The sequence below is a fragment of the Myodes glareolus genome, chromosome 16 (genome assembly GCF_982192425.1).
Source record: "Myodes glareolus chromosome 16, mMyoGla1.1, whole genome shotgun sequence".
Lineage (NCBI taxonomy): Eukaryota > Metazoa > Chordata > Mammalia > Rodentia > Cricetidae > Myodes > Myodes glareolus.
The window spans coordinates 14,679,184-14,691,189 of NC_142041.1; the positions used below are offsets into that span (position 1 = coordinate 14,679,184).

Genomic DNA, 12,006 nt, shown 5'->3' on the forward strand with positions numbered 1-12,006 from the left:
GCATTGTCTGTCATCCATGCCATTTTAACACTAACATTCATTTAGTCCTAAAGGCCCCACTCATATTCTCTTACATTGAGACACTCGGAGTTTTCATGATGGACCTTATTGTCTATAATCACTGGTTTTTCCCAACATGAGGAAACTCAGCTTCAAGAGTTTGGGAAAGTTGTGAAAAGTCACACATTAAGAAATGGTCAGATTCAAGATCAGTTAGACACACATGATCTGACTTCGAAGTCAATATGCCCCATTACAGTTTGCTCTAGGCTAGTGGGATTTTTATTTTTTCTTCTTAAGAGCCTGACTGTCATACTTTAAGTGCACCAATCAGGGCCATTCTATTTTTATTATTATACAAATGTGTGGTAAAATTTGCGAAAATGTAACAGGACCAAGACCTTAGCAAAACTGGTGCCATGTTGGCGGTACCATTCTGACCTTAAAACCCAGCAAGTTAACCCTACCACTTGCCCAAATGGTAACTAAGTCCAAAAGACCTAGTCCGCAGCTCAGGAAAGCCCCTAAATATATTAACTTTGCTTTTTGGCTTCTGAAATTTTACTTCTTACTAACTGAAGAGTGTAACATGAGGGCCGGCTTGTTGGGGTTTCTGTCCCTCCTGGTACCCCAACAGCCGGCAAGCAACAAAGAAAATCACACACAGGACTCCATAAGGTTATAAACTGATTGGCCCATTAGGTCAGGCTTCTTGTTAACTCTTATAACATATATTACCCCATTATCCTTATCTATGTTAGCCACATGGGCTCAGTACCTTTCTCAGTGTGACAGCTTACATGTTGCCTCTTTGGTGTTTTACGCAGGAATGGCGGAGGAACTTCTCTGCTTCCCAGAATTCTCCTGTTCTCATTGCATCACCTCTACGTCCTGTCTGGTTTTCCTGCCTATACTGCCTGCCTGGCCAATCAGCGTTTTATTAAAATATGATTGACAGAATACTGACAATTCTCCCGCATTATTTCCCTTTTTTTTTTTAAAACAAAGGAAAATACCCATAGTCCATTTGTTGGGAAAGTGGGCGTAGTAAACCTTGCAGCTCTTTTAAGAGGTTGAAGATTATCTATCTATACTGAATATAATGTCTATGTATCTAAAGAACCTGATTAGTCTAATTATAAATGACAAACTTAGATGACTATTGATCTATATTATTCTCAATATCTATCTAACTTAAAGACTGAAATAGTAAACAACTGTGTAATAAATGGGGACAATATGACCTCCAAATATAAACAATGTGCAAGTATACATTGCAATATGGTAAATATATATATATCAATACATAAACAATATATAAGTATCTTAATCAGAGGTAGAAGTGTACAATGCAATGTGGTAAAATATACATATATCAATACAATATATATATGTCAATACATAAAAATGTTTTAAACAGAGGTAGAAGCATGCATGTATAAAATAGTCAACATAATTTAAGTTTGTATCAATATATAAGAATCAATACCAATATATTTGTCTAAAAACAATAACTCACAAGTACAAAGCTATTATCCCATAATCCAATTATTCTTTAAGCCGGCCCTCATGTTACAGAAGAGTGATCGCAAGGATGTGGTTTTTGTGCTTAAAAGACAAAAAGTCGTAAGACTCCAGGCTACATGATTTAGTCAAGTTCCCTGTGCAGTAACTGATCAGCAGCAAAGATATTCTTTTTGGCTTTCATAGTAGCTGTGTGATAATCTCTCTCAGGCTTATCTTGCAACAAAAGTGGTAGCTTACAGCATAGTAGTGGTAACTTGCTGAGAACGACATTTAAGATGCATTTGAACATTTTAAAGCTTGTGTTATATAAAATTATTTTTCTAAAGTCATTTTCCTGAAGGAATCACCTGGCACTTTTAAGTAAAAGACAGGGACTTGGCACATCTCTCCCTCACCAAGGCAATACAGTGGGATTACTTGAGAGCCTCCAGAGAGGACTGGAAGATTTATTTGATAGAGACAACACAACAAGGAAGAACACTTCAGTGGTTACACCCTTCCTCTTAGGTGTCACCAGCTCTTTTCCCTCAGTCACTAGTTCTTCACCTGAGTCACTCTTGGTAGGGCAACTGTTATTCATGGCTAGATATGGCACCCTGCTCTCTTTCTTTTCTTCAGATGTAGCTTCTGCAGACATCTTGAAACCTCTTTGTCCAATTAGTGACAAATTATTTTTGTTTATATTTTCTTGGAACATCTTTTTTCATGTCCTTTACTCTGAGGTCTATCCATGATGTTGAAATATATTTTTTGGATGAGGAAGAAGAACGGATCCTGTTTTGGAGTCAATCCATTCCTCTAGTCTGTGCCTTTTTATTGTGGAATTGAGACCATTGATATTGATAATGACCAATGATTATTGATTATTCTAATTTTGTTGTTGTTGTTGGTGGTGGTGGTGTGTTGTGTGTGTGTAGTTCCATTCTTTTAATTTTACTGTTCTAAGATCATCTTGTCCATGTGTTTTTATCATTATAATTTGCCTCCTTACGTTGGAGTTTTCTTTCTAGCATCTTGTGAAGTGCTGGATGTGCATACAAATGATTGCTTAATATTTGCTTTATAGTGGAAGGGACTTTACTTTTTGGTCCAATCTACTTGGTGTTATATAAGCTTCTTGTACTTTTATATGCATCTCCTCTTTTAGGATAGGAAAAATTTCTTCTATGATTTTGTTGGAAATATTTTCTGGGCTTTTGATCTGGGTGTCTTCTCCTTCCTCTATTCCGATTATTCTTATATTTTAAATTTTCATTGTGTCCCACCTTTCCTAAGAGTTTTAAGTCAGAAGATTTTTAGATTTAATATTATGTTTAACTGACATATCCATTTCTTCTATCATATGTTTAATGGCTGAGGTTATCTCTTCCATCTCTTGTATTCTCTTGGTGAAGCTTGCCTCTGTATTTTCTGTTGGAATTTCTAAATTTTTCATTTCCAGAATACCCTCAATTTGGAGTCTCTTTATTGATTATATTTCCATTCTCTTGAATAAATCTTGACCAGTTTTATTCATTGCATTCCACTGTTTATTTGTGTTTTTATGAATTTCTTTCAGGGATTTATTCATTTCCTCCTTATGGACCTCTGTCATCTTCATACATGCTGTTTTATGGTCTTTTTCTTAGACATCAGCTACATTGGAATCTTCAGGGCCTTTTGAGGTAGGGTTGCTGGGCTCTCGTGGAAACACAGTATCCTTGTTGTTGTTGTTTGTGCTTTTACACTGGGATCTAGGTATCTGAGTTTGGGATGATTGTAGGTCTAGGTGCTAATATCTGGTTTTGTTTTTGTTGAGTGGGTGTTTTGTTCTTAAGTTTCCATTTCCTCTCTGGATGTTAGCGGAATGTAAAGACTGGTTGTGGACCTGTTTCTGTAGCCTGCTCAGCTGGTGTGTTCTCAGGGAATGCCTGCTAGTATTGGAGACTGTGATAATGGCCTAAGTTGGGGGAAGGAGAGTTTTCTGGAAGAGAAGATCTTTGCAGTCTATTGGGAATGTGGTCAGAGAGGAAAGGGAGACTGCTACAGAGCTGGGGATGAGATGGGGTGATTGGATCTGGAGGACCAGAAGGAGGCCTTTGGGTTAGCAGGGGTGCCTGCTGGGTTCCAGGCTCAGATAGAGCAATGAGTGTGGATAGAGGTTAGATGGGGAAGAGCTGTGAGATCCACAGGAGATGGAGGTGGGGCAATGGAAGTCTGCAGTATGTGTTCTGTTTCAGAGCTGGCAGTGAGACCCTAGTGCACGTTTCTAATTGTCCCTTCCTAATTTTTTATTAGTCTGGGCTCCCCAGCTGTCATGCCCATGAAGAAGCAATGCCTCTGACCCTTCGCTAGCAACTAATGATATTTTCAGTAAATACAGATGCTGATTTATCTATTATTACCTTGGTAACGAATTTGCTGTCTTACAGAGTTTTAAAAGTTTAAAGTTATTTTTACAGAAAAAAAATGTTCTTAATCCTGTACATATTATAAAAAATGCCTTTTCTGAAGGACGCTTCTATTCTGACAGACAATGTCTATATTTCTTGAGGTGCATTAAACAGTGATGATTTCCTAGACATTTTGCTATTACTTTTCTAAACATATAGCAGAAATCAATACATTTTAAGATAAAATGGTGAAAAAAGCTTCTTAAAAAGAAGCAGGCAGAAGAGGCCCCAACCACAACCTTAACTAAAGGACAAATATAGAAGGAAGACGTATATGGGCATGCTCACTCTCTTAAGGTAACAATGGCGCGGCTACAGGCCCAAGCACTTAATCTTTTTTTTTTAAAGTAAATTTTATTAAATTATAAAAGTTTCCATTTCCGCCCCTCTTCCCTACACCCTCCCACTCCCCCCACTCCCTCTCCTCCTCCCTCTTCGTCCCTTAGGGCAGTCAGGGTTTCCTGCCCTGTGGGAAGTTCAAGTTCCTCCCCCCTCCCTCCAGGTCCAGGAAGGTGAGTATCCAAACAGACTGGATCCCCAAAATCCAGAATATGCAGAGGAAACAGGTCCCAGTATCATAGTCAATGGCTTTTCAGAAAGACTTCGGGCCAGCCACATTCAGAGAATCCGGCCAAATTCCGAGAATCTGGTTAGATCACGTCCTCGTTCAGTCCCAGTCCAACTGGCCTTGGTAAACTCTCATTAGATCCGTTTCCTTGTATCAGTGGGTGATAGCATCCCTCGCAGTACTGATTTCGTTTTTCATGTTCTTCCTCCTTCTACTCCTCATTTGGACCTCGGGGGGCTCAGTCCGGTGCTCCAATGTGGGTCTCCGACTTTATCGCCGTCCTTCGCCAGATGAAGGATCTATGGTGATAAGCAAAATATACATCAGTATGGTTATGGGCCACGGCCGATTCAGGCACCCTCTCCTCTGTCCAGAGAACAATCTGGGGGATCTCTCCTTGGACCTGGGATCCCATATATAATCAAGTCTCCTGTAAACCCTAAAATGACTCCCTTAGTTGAAATATATTCTTCCCTGATCCCATATCCATCCTTCCTCCCTCTCCCCCCCATCCCAGGCCACCGAGCTTTCCCCATTCCTCCCCTACTCCCTTCTCTCTAACCCTCTCCCCTTCCATCAACCCTCCCACCCCCCCCCCCCATGCACCCGAGGTTACCTGGGACTCTTGTCTATTTCCTACCTCCTGGTGGATAACTAAATAATCTTCATCAGGTTCATCTTCTTATTTAGCTTCTCTAGGATCACGAATAATAGGCTCAAAGACCTTTAATTATGGTTAGAATCCACTTATGAGTGAATACATACCTTGTTCCTCTTTTTGGGTCTGGCTTACCTCACTCAGTAAAGCGTTTTCTATTTCCATCCATTTGCATGCAAAATTCAAGATGTCATTGTTTTTTACCGCTGAGTAAAACTCTAATGTGTATATGTTCCACACCTTTTTTAACCATTCTTCTATTGAGGGGCACCTAGGCTGTTTCCAGGTTCTGGCTATTACAAATAGCCAAGCACTTAATCTTAAAGAAACATATACATACACAGAGCACTTCTTTTGCATTTTGATAAGTTCAGGAAAGTGTTTGTAACCTAGAATTCTTTCTCAGATAGTTCTTGCAGTATTGGCTATTATACTTGAGAATTACATGCCATGCTTTCAAAAATACAAGCATTCATAGTGAATAAACTGGAATAGTGCAAGACATAGACCCAGAAGTCAAAAAACCAACATTGGAAATGTGTCAAACTAGAAATATTCAAGTCAAAATGGTGTGGCTAATGAATGTATAAGCCCAGTACTGAGTGAAGCAGGATAAATACATCCTGGGGATTTACTGCCTAGCCAGCCCAGCCAAACTGACAAGCTGCAGGCTTGTCTAGAAAGTTTGCCTTAAGAAAATGAGACAGAGGCCTTTCCTTTCTGCTGGGAACCGGCTGCTCGCTGTCGAAATGGGCAAGTTCATTAAACCCGGGAAAGTGGTGCTCGTCCAGGCTGAACGCTACTCTGGACACAAAGCCGTCATCATGAAGAACATTGATGATGGCACCTCAGACCGCCCTTACAGCCATGCCCTGGTGGCTGAAATTGACCGCTATCCCCGAAAAGTGACAGCTGCAATGGGCAAGAAGAAAGTCGCCAAGAGATCCAAGATCAAGTCCTTTGTGAAGGTTTATAACTACAACCACCTGATGCCCACAAGGTACTCTGTGGACATCCCCCTGGACAAAACTGTTGTCAACAAGGATGTCTTTAGGGACCCAGCCCTGAAACGCAAGGCAAGGTGGGAAGCCAAGGTCAAATTTGAGGAACGATACAAGACAGGGAAGAACAAATGGTTTTTTCCAGAAGCTTCGCTTTTAGGTATATATTTGTTTACATCATTAAAAGTTTAAAAAAAAACAGGTCAGCTCAGCAAGATTCCTGGCCAGCAAGGGGCACTGATCCTCTAGCAGAAGATCCATCAGAGGGGTGAGTTTGCTCCTGACATGTGGCAGAAGCCCAGCAAGGAGGAGCTCAGATATTCCCCGACCCCCTTGACTTCCTGGTCACTCTGAAGGGGCTGCTCCACCCTGCTAAGCCCTCTTGCCTCCTATCCCATCCCAGCTTTCACCCAGGAACCCCTTCCCTTATTCCTCCCTTACTCCTCAGGGCCATAAAATCCCCCAGCTCAGCCTGCTTGGGCTCTAGGACTGGATAAATGCAACCCCGGCAGGAGGGAATTCCTGTGTTTCAATAGACTTCCTGCAGAAAGGTAGGCCTTCTGTCAGTGAGGTCCCTGCCCAACAAGGGAACCTGACCCAGTACCATAAGATCCATTAGAGAGCATTTGAAGGAAGAGATGGGCAGAAGCCAAGGCAAGAATTCCTCCAACAACCTGAAAAACAACATGAAAACCCCAGATCCCAGCGACCCTACAACAGAAGGATTTGAACACCCTAATCCAGAAGAAGTGGAAAAAAGTGCCATTATGAAAGCAATAGAGTCCCTTAAACAGGATATGAATAACTCACTTAAAGAAATGGATGAGGAGTATAACAAAAAGTTTGAAGAAATGAGTAAAGAAGTGGATGAGAAATATAACAAAAAGTTTGAAGAAATGAGTAAATCCGTAAATGATATGCTGGAAAACCAAGAAAAAACAATCAAACAGGTAATGAAAACAGTTCAAGAATTGAAAACTGAAATGGAGGCAATGAAGAAAACACAAACCGAGGGCCTGCTGGATATGGAAAATCTAGGTAAACAAACAGAGACTACAGAATCAAGCATAACCAATAGAATACAAGAGATAGAAGAATGAATCTCAGATTCTGAAGACGCCAAAGAGAAATAAACGCTCTGATCAAAGAAAACAGCAAATCCACCAAATTCTCATCACAAAACATTCAAGAAATCTGGGACATAATAAAAAGACCAAACCTAAGAATAATAGGAGTAGAAGAAGGAGAATTGTGGATCAAAGGCCCAGAAAATATATTCAACAAAATTAAAGAAGAAAACTTTCCTAACCTAAAGAACAATATTCCTATGAAGGTTAAAGAAGCATACAGAACACCGAATAGACTGGATCAAAAAAAAAAATCCCCTCGCCATATAATAATCAAAACACAAAACATACAGATTAAAGAAAGAATATTAGGAGCTGCAAAGGAAAAGGGTCAAGTAACTTATAAAGGTAAACCTATCAGGCTTACACCGGACTTCTCTATTGAAACCATGAAAGCCAGAAGGTCCTGGATAGAGGTACTGCAGAAACTAAGAGATCATGGATGCAAACCCAGACTACTATACCCAGCCAAGATATCGTTCACTAGCAACGGAGAAAACAAAATATTCCAGGATAAAAATAAATTTAAACAATACATAGCCACAAATCCAGCCTTACAGAAAGTAATAGAAGGAAAATTGCAACCCAAGGAATCTAACATTGCCAACACTTCCTACAATAACTCAGACATCTAGCGACCCTTCACAACCACAACTCAAAGAAGGGAAACACACAAACTCTACTACACACAAAAAAATAAATAAAAAATAAAAAAATAACTGGAGGCAACAACCACTGGTCATTAATATCACTTAATATTAATGGACTCAACTCACCTATAAAAAGGCACAGACTAAGAGATTGGATACAAAAACAGGATCCAACATTCTGCTCTTTACAAGAAACACACTTCAACCACAAAGACAGACATCTACTCAGAGTAAAGGGTTGGGAAAAGGTTTTCAAGCAAACGGACCTAAGAAACAAGTGGGTGTGGCCATTCTAATTTCCAACAAAATTGACTTCAAACTAAAATCAATCAGAAGAGATGGAGATGGACATTTTATACTCAAAACAAGAACAATTCATCAGGAGGAAGTCTCAATCCTGAATATCTATGCCGCTAATATAAAAGCACCCACTTATGTAAAAGAAACACTTTTAGAACTCAAGGCAGTCATCAACCACACACACTAATAGTAGGAGACTTCAACACACCTCTCTCACCAATGGACAGGTCAATCAGACAGAAACCTAACAGAGAAATAAGAGAATTAATAGAGGTAATGAATCAAATGGACTTAACAGACTTCTATAGAACATTCCACCCAAATAGAAAAGAATATACCTTCTTCTCTTCAGCTTATGAAACCTTCTCAAAAATTGACTACATACTTGGTAACAAAGCAAACTTCCACAGATACAAAAAAATATTAGTAATCACCTGTGTCTTGTCGGATCACCATGGAATAAAGTCAGAATTCAAGAACAATTCTAACCCCAGAAAGCCTACAAACTCATGGAAGCTGAACAGTCAACTACTGAATCACCCCTGGGTTAAGGAAGAACTAAAGAAAGAAATTAAAGTCTTCCTTGAATTTAATGAAAATAAAGACACAACATACTCAAACCTATGGGACACAATGAAAGCAGTGCTAAGATGAAAGTTCATAGCACTAAGTGCCTAATTAAAGAAAACAGAGAAAGCACATATTGGAGACTTAACAGCACACCTGAAAGCTCTGGAAAAAACAAGAAGCAGACTCTCCCAGGAGGAGTAGAAGACTGGAAATAATCAAACAGGGCTGAAATCAACAAAATAGAAACACAGAAAACAATCCAAAGAATTAATGAAACAAAAAGCTGGTTCTTGGAGAAAATCAACAAGATTGACAAACCCCTAACCAACCTAATCAAACGGCAGAGAGTGAACACGCAAATTAATAAGATCAGAAATGAAAAGGGGGACATAACCACAGACACAGAGGAAATTCAGAGAATCATTAGATCTTACTACAAAAGTTTATATGCTTCAAAGTTGGAAAATGTGCAAGAAATGGACTTGTTTTTAGATAAGTACCATTTACCAAAGTTAAATCAAGATCAGGTGAACAATCTAAATAGACCTGTTAGTAGCAAAGAAATAGAAGCTGTTATCAAACCTCCCTACCAAAAAAGCCTAGGAGCAGATGGTTTCAATGCAGAATTCTACCAGAACTTCCAAGAAGAGCTAATACCTATATTCCTTAATGTATTTCACAATATAGAAATAGAAGAGTCATTGCCAAACTCTTTTTATGAAGCTACAGTTACCCTGATACCAAAACCACACAAAGGCACAACCAAGAAAGAGAATTACAGGCCAATCTCACTCATGAACATCGACACAAAAATTCTCAACAAAATACTGGCAAACCGAATCCAAGAATACATTAGAAAAATTATCCATTATGATCAAGTAGGCTTCATCCCAGAGATGCAGGGCTGGTTCAACATATGCAAATCTATCAATGTAATCCATCATATAAATCAACTGAAGGAAAAAAACCATCTGATCATTTCATTGGATGCTACAAAAGCATTTGACAAAATTCAACACTCCTTTATGATAAAGGTGTTGGAGAGATTGGGGATACAAGGATCATACCTAAATATAATAAAAGCTATTTACAGCAAGCCAACAGCTAACATCAAATTGAATGAAGAGAAGCTCAAAGCCATTCCACTAAAATCAGGAACACCACAAGGCTGTCCACTCTCACCATTCCTCTTCAATATAGTGCTTGAAGTTCTAGCAATAGCAATAAGACAACATAAGGGGATCAAGGGGATTGGAATTGGAAAGGAAGAAGATAAACTCTCATTATTTGCAGATGATATGATAGTGTACATAAGTGACCCCCAAAAACTCTACCAAAGAACTCCTACAGCTGATAAACACCTTTAGTAATGTGGCAGGGTACAAGATCAACTCCAAAAAATCAGTTGCCCTCCTATACACAAAGGATAAAGAAGCAGAGAGGGAAATCAGAGAAATTTCACCTTTCACGATAGCCACAAATAGCATAAAATATCTTGGGATAACTCCAACCAAGGAAGTGAAAGACCTATTTGACAAGTACTTTAAGTCTTTGAAGAAAGAAATTGAGGAGGATACCAGAAATCGGAAATATTTCCCTTGCTCTTGGATTGGGAGGATCAACATAGTAAAAATGGCAATTCTACCAAAAGCAATCTATAGATTCAATGCAATCCCCATCAAAATCCCATCAAACTTCTTCACAGACCTTGAGAGAACAATAATCAAGTTTACATGGCAAAACAAAAAACCCAGGATAGCCAAAACAATCTTATACAATAAAGGAACTTCTGGAGGCATTACCATCCCTGACTTCAAACTCTATTACAGAGCAACAGTATTGAAAACAGCTTGGTATTGGCATAACAACAGAGAAGTCGACCTATGGAATCGAATAGAAGACCCGGATATTAACCCACAAACCTATGAACACCTAATTTTCTACAAGGGAGCTAAAGGTATACAATGGAAGAAGGATAGCATCTTTAACAAATGGTGCTGGCATAACTGGATGTCAACCTGTAGAAGAATGAAAGTAGATCCATATCTATCACCTTGCACAAAACTCAAGTCCAAATGGATTAAAGACCTCAACATTAATCTGACCACTTTGAACCTGATAGAAGAGAAAGTGGGAAGTAGTCTACAAGACATAGGCACAGGAGACCACTTCCTAAGTAGAACCCCAGTATCACAGACAATAAGAGAATCAATGAATAAATGGAACCTCCTGAAACTGAGAAGCTTCTGTAAAGCAAAGGACACTGTGAGTAAGACAAAAAGGCTACCTTCTGACTGGGAGATCTTCACCAACCCCTCATCAGACAAAGGTCAGATCTCTAATATATACAAATAACTCAAGAAACTAGACAATAAAACTCTAATTAACCCAATTAAAATGGGGTACTGAACTGAACCCCATTCTCAACAGAAGAACTTCGAATGGCCAAAAGACACTTAAGGTCATGCTCAACCTCCTTAGCGATCAGGGAAATGCAAATCAAAACAACTTTGAGATACAATCTTACACCTGTCAGAATAGCTAAACTCGAAAACACCAATGATAGCCTATGCTGGAGAGGATGTGGAGTGAGGGGAACACTCATCCATTGTTGGTGGGAATGCAAACTTGTGCAGCCACTGTGGAAATCAGTGTGGTGGTTTCTCGGGAAACTGGGAGTCAACCTCCCTCAGGACCCAGCAATTCCACTCTTGGAAATATACCCAAGAGATGCCCTATAATACTGCAAAAGTATTTGTTCAACCATGTTTATAGCAGCACTATTTGTAATAGCCAGAATCTGGAAACAACCTAGGTGCCCCTCAACAGAAGAATGGTTAAAAAGGTCTGGAACATATACACATTAGAGTTTTACTCAGCGGTAAAAAACAATGACATCTTGAATTTTGCATGCAAATGGATGGAAATAGAAATCGCTTTACTGAGTGAGGTAACCTAGACAAAAAAGAGGAATATGGTATGTATTCACTCATAAGGGGATTCTAGCCATAATTAAAGGTCTTTGAGCCTATAATTCGTGATTCTAAAGAAGCTAAATAAGAAGGTGAACCTGAAGAAAATCATATAGTTATCCTCCTGGATATTGGAAGTAGACAAGATTGCCTGGCAACCTTAGGTGCACGGGGGGAGGGGTGAAAATTAGGGGAGATGGT

The 12,006-nt window shown here is 39.3% G+C and overlaps 1 pseudogene; it reads left to right on the plus strand.

Annotated features, from left to right (window-relative positions):
* Positions 1–5,934: 5,934 nt before the first annotated feature.
* The window catches only part of LOC148119531 (large ribosomal subunit protein eL27 pseudogene), a 42,615-nt pseudogene continuing 36,543 nt past the window's right edge, over positions 5,935–12,006 (plus strand).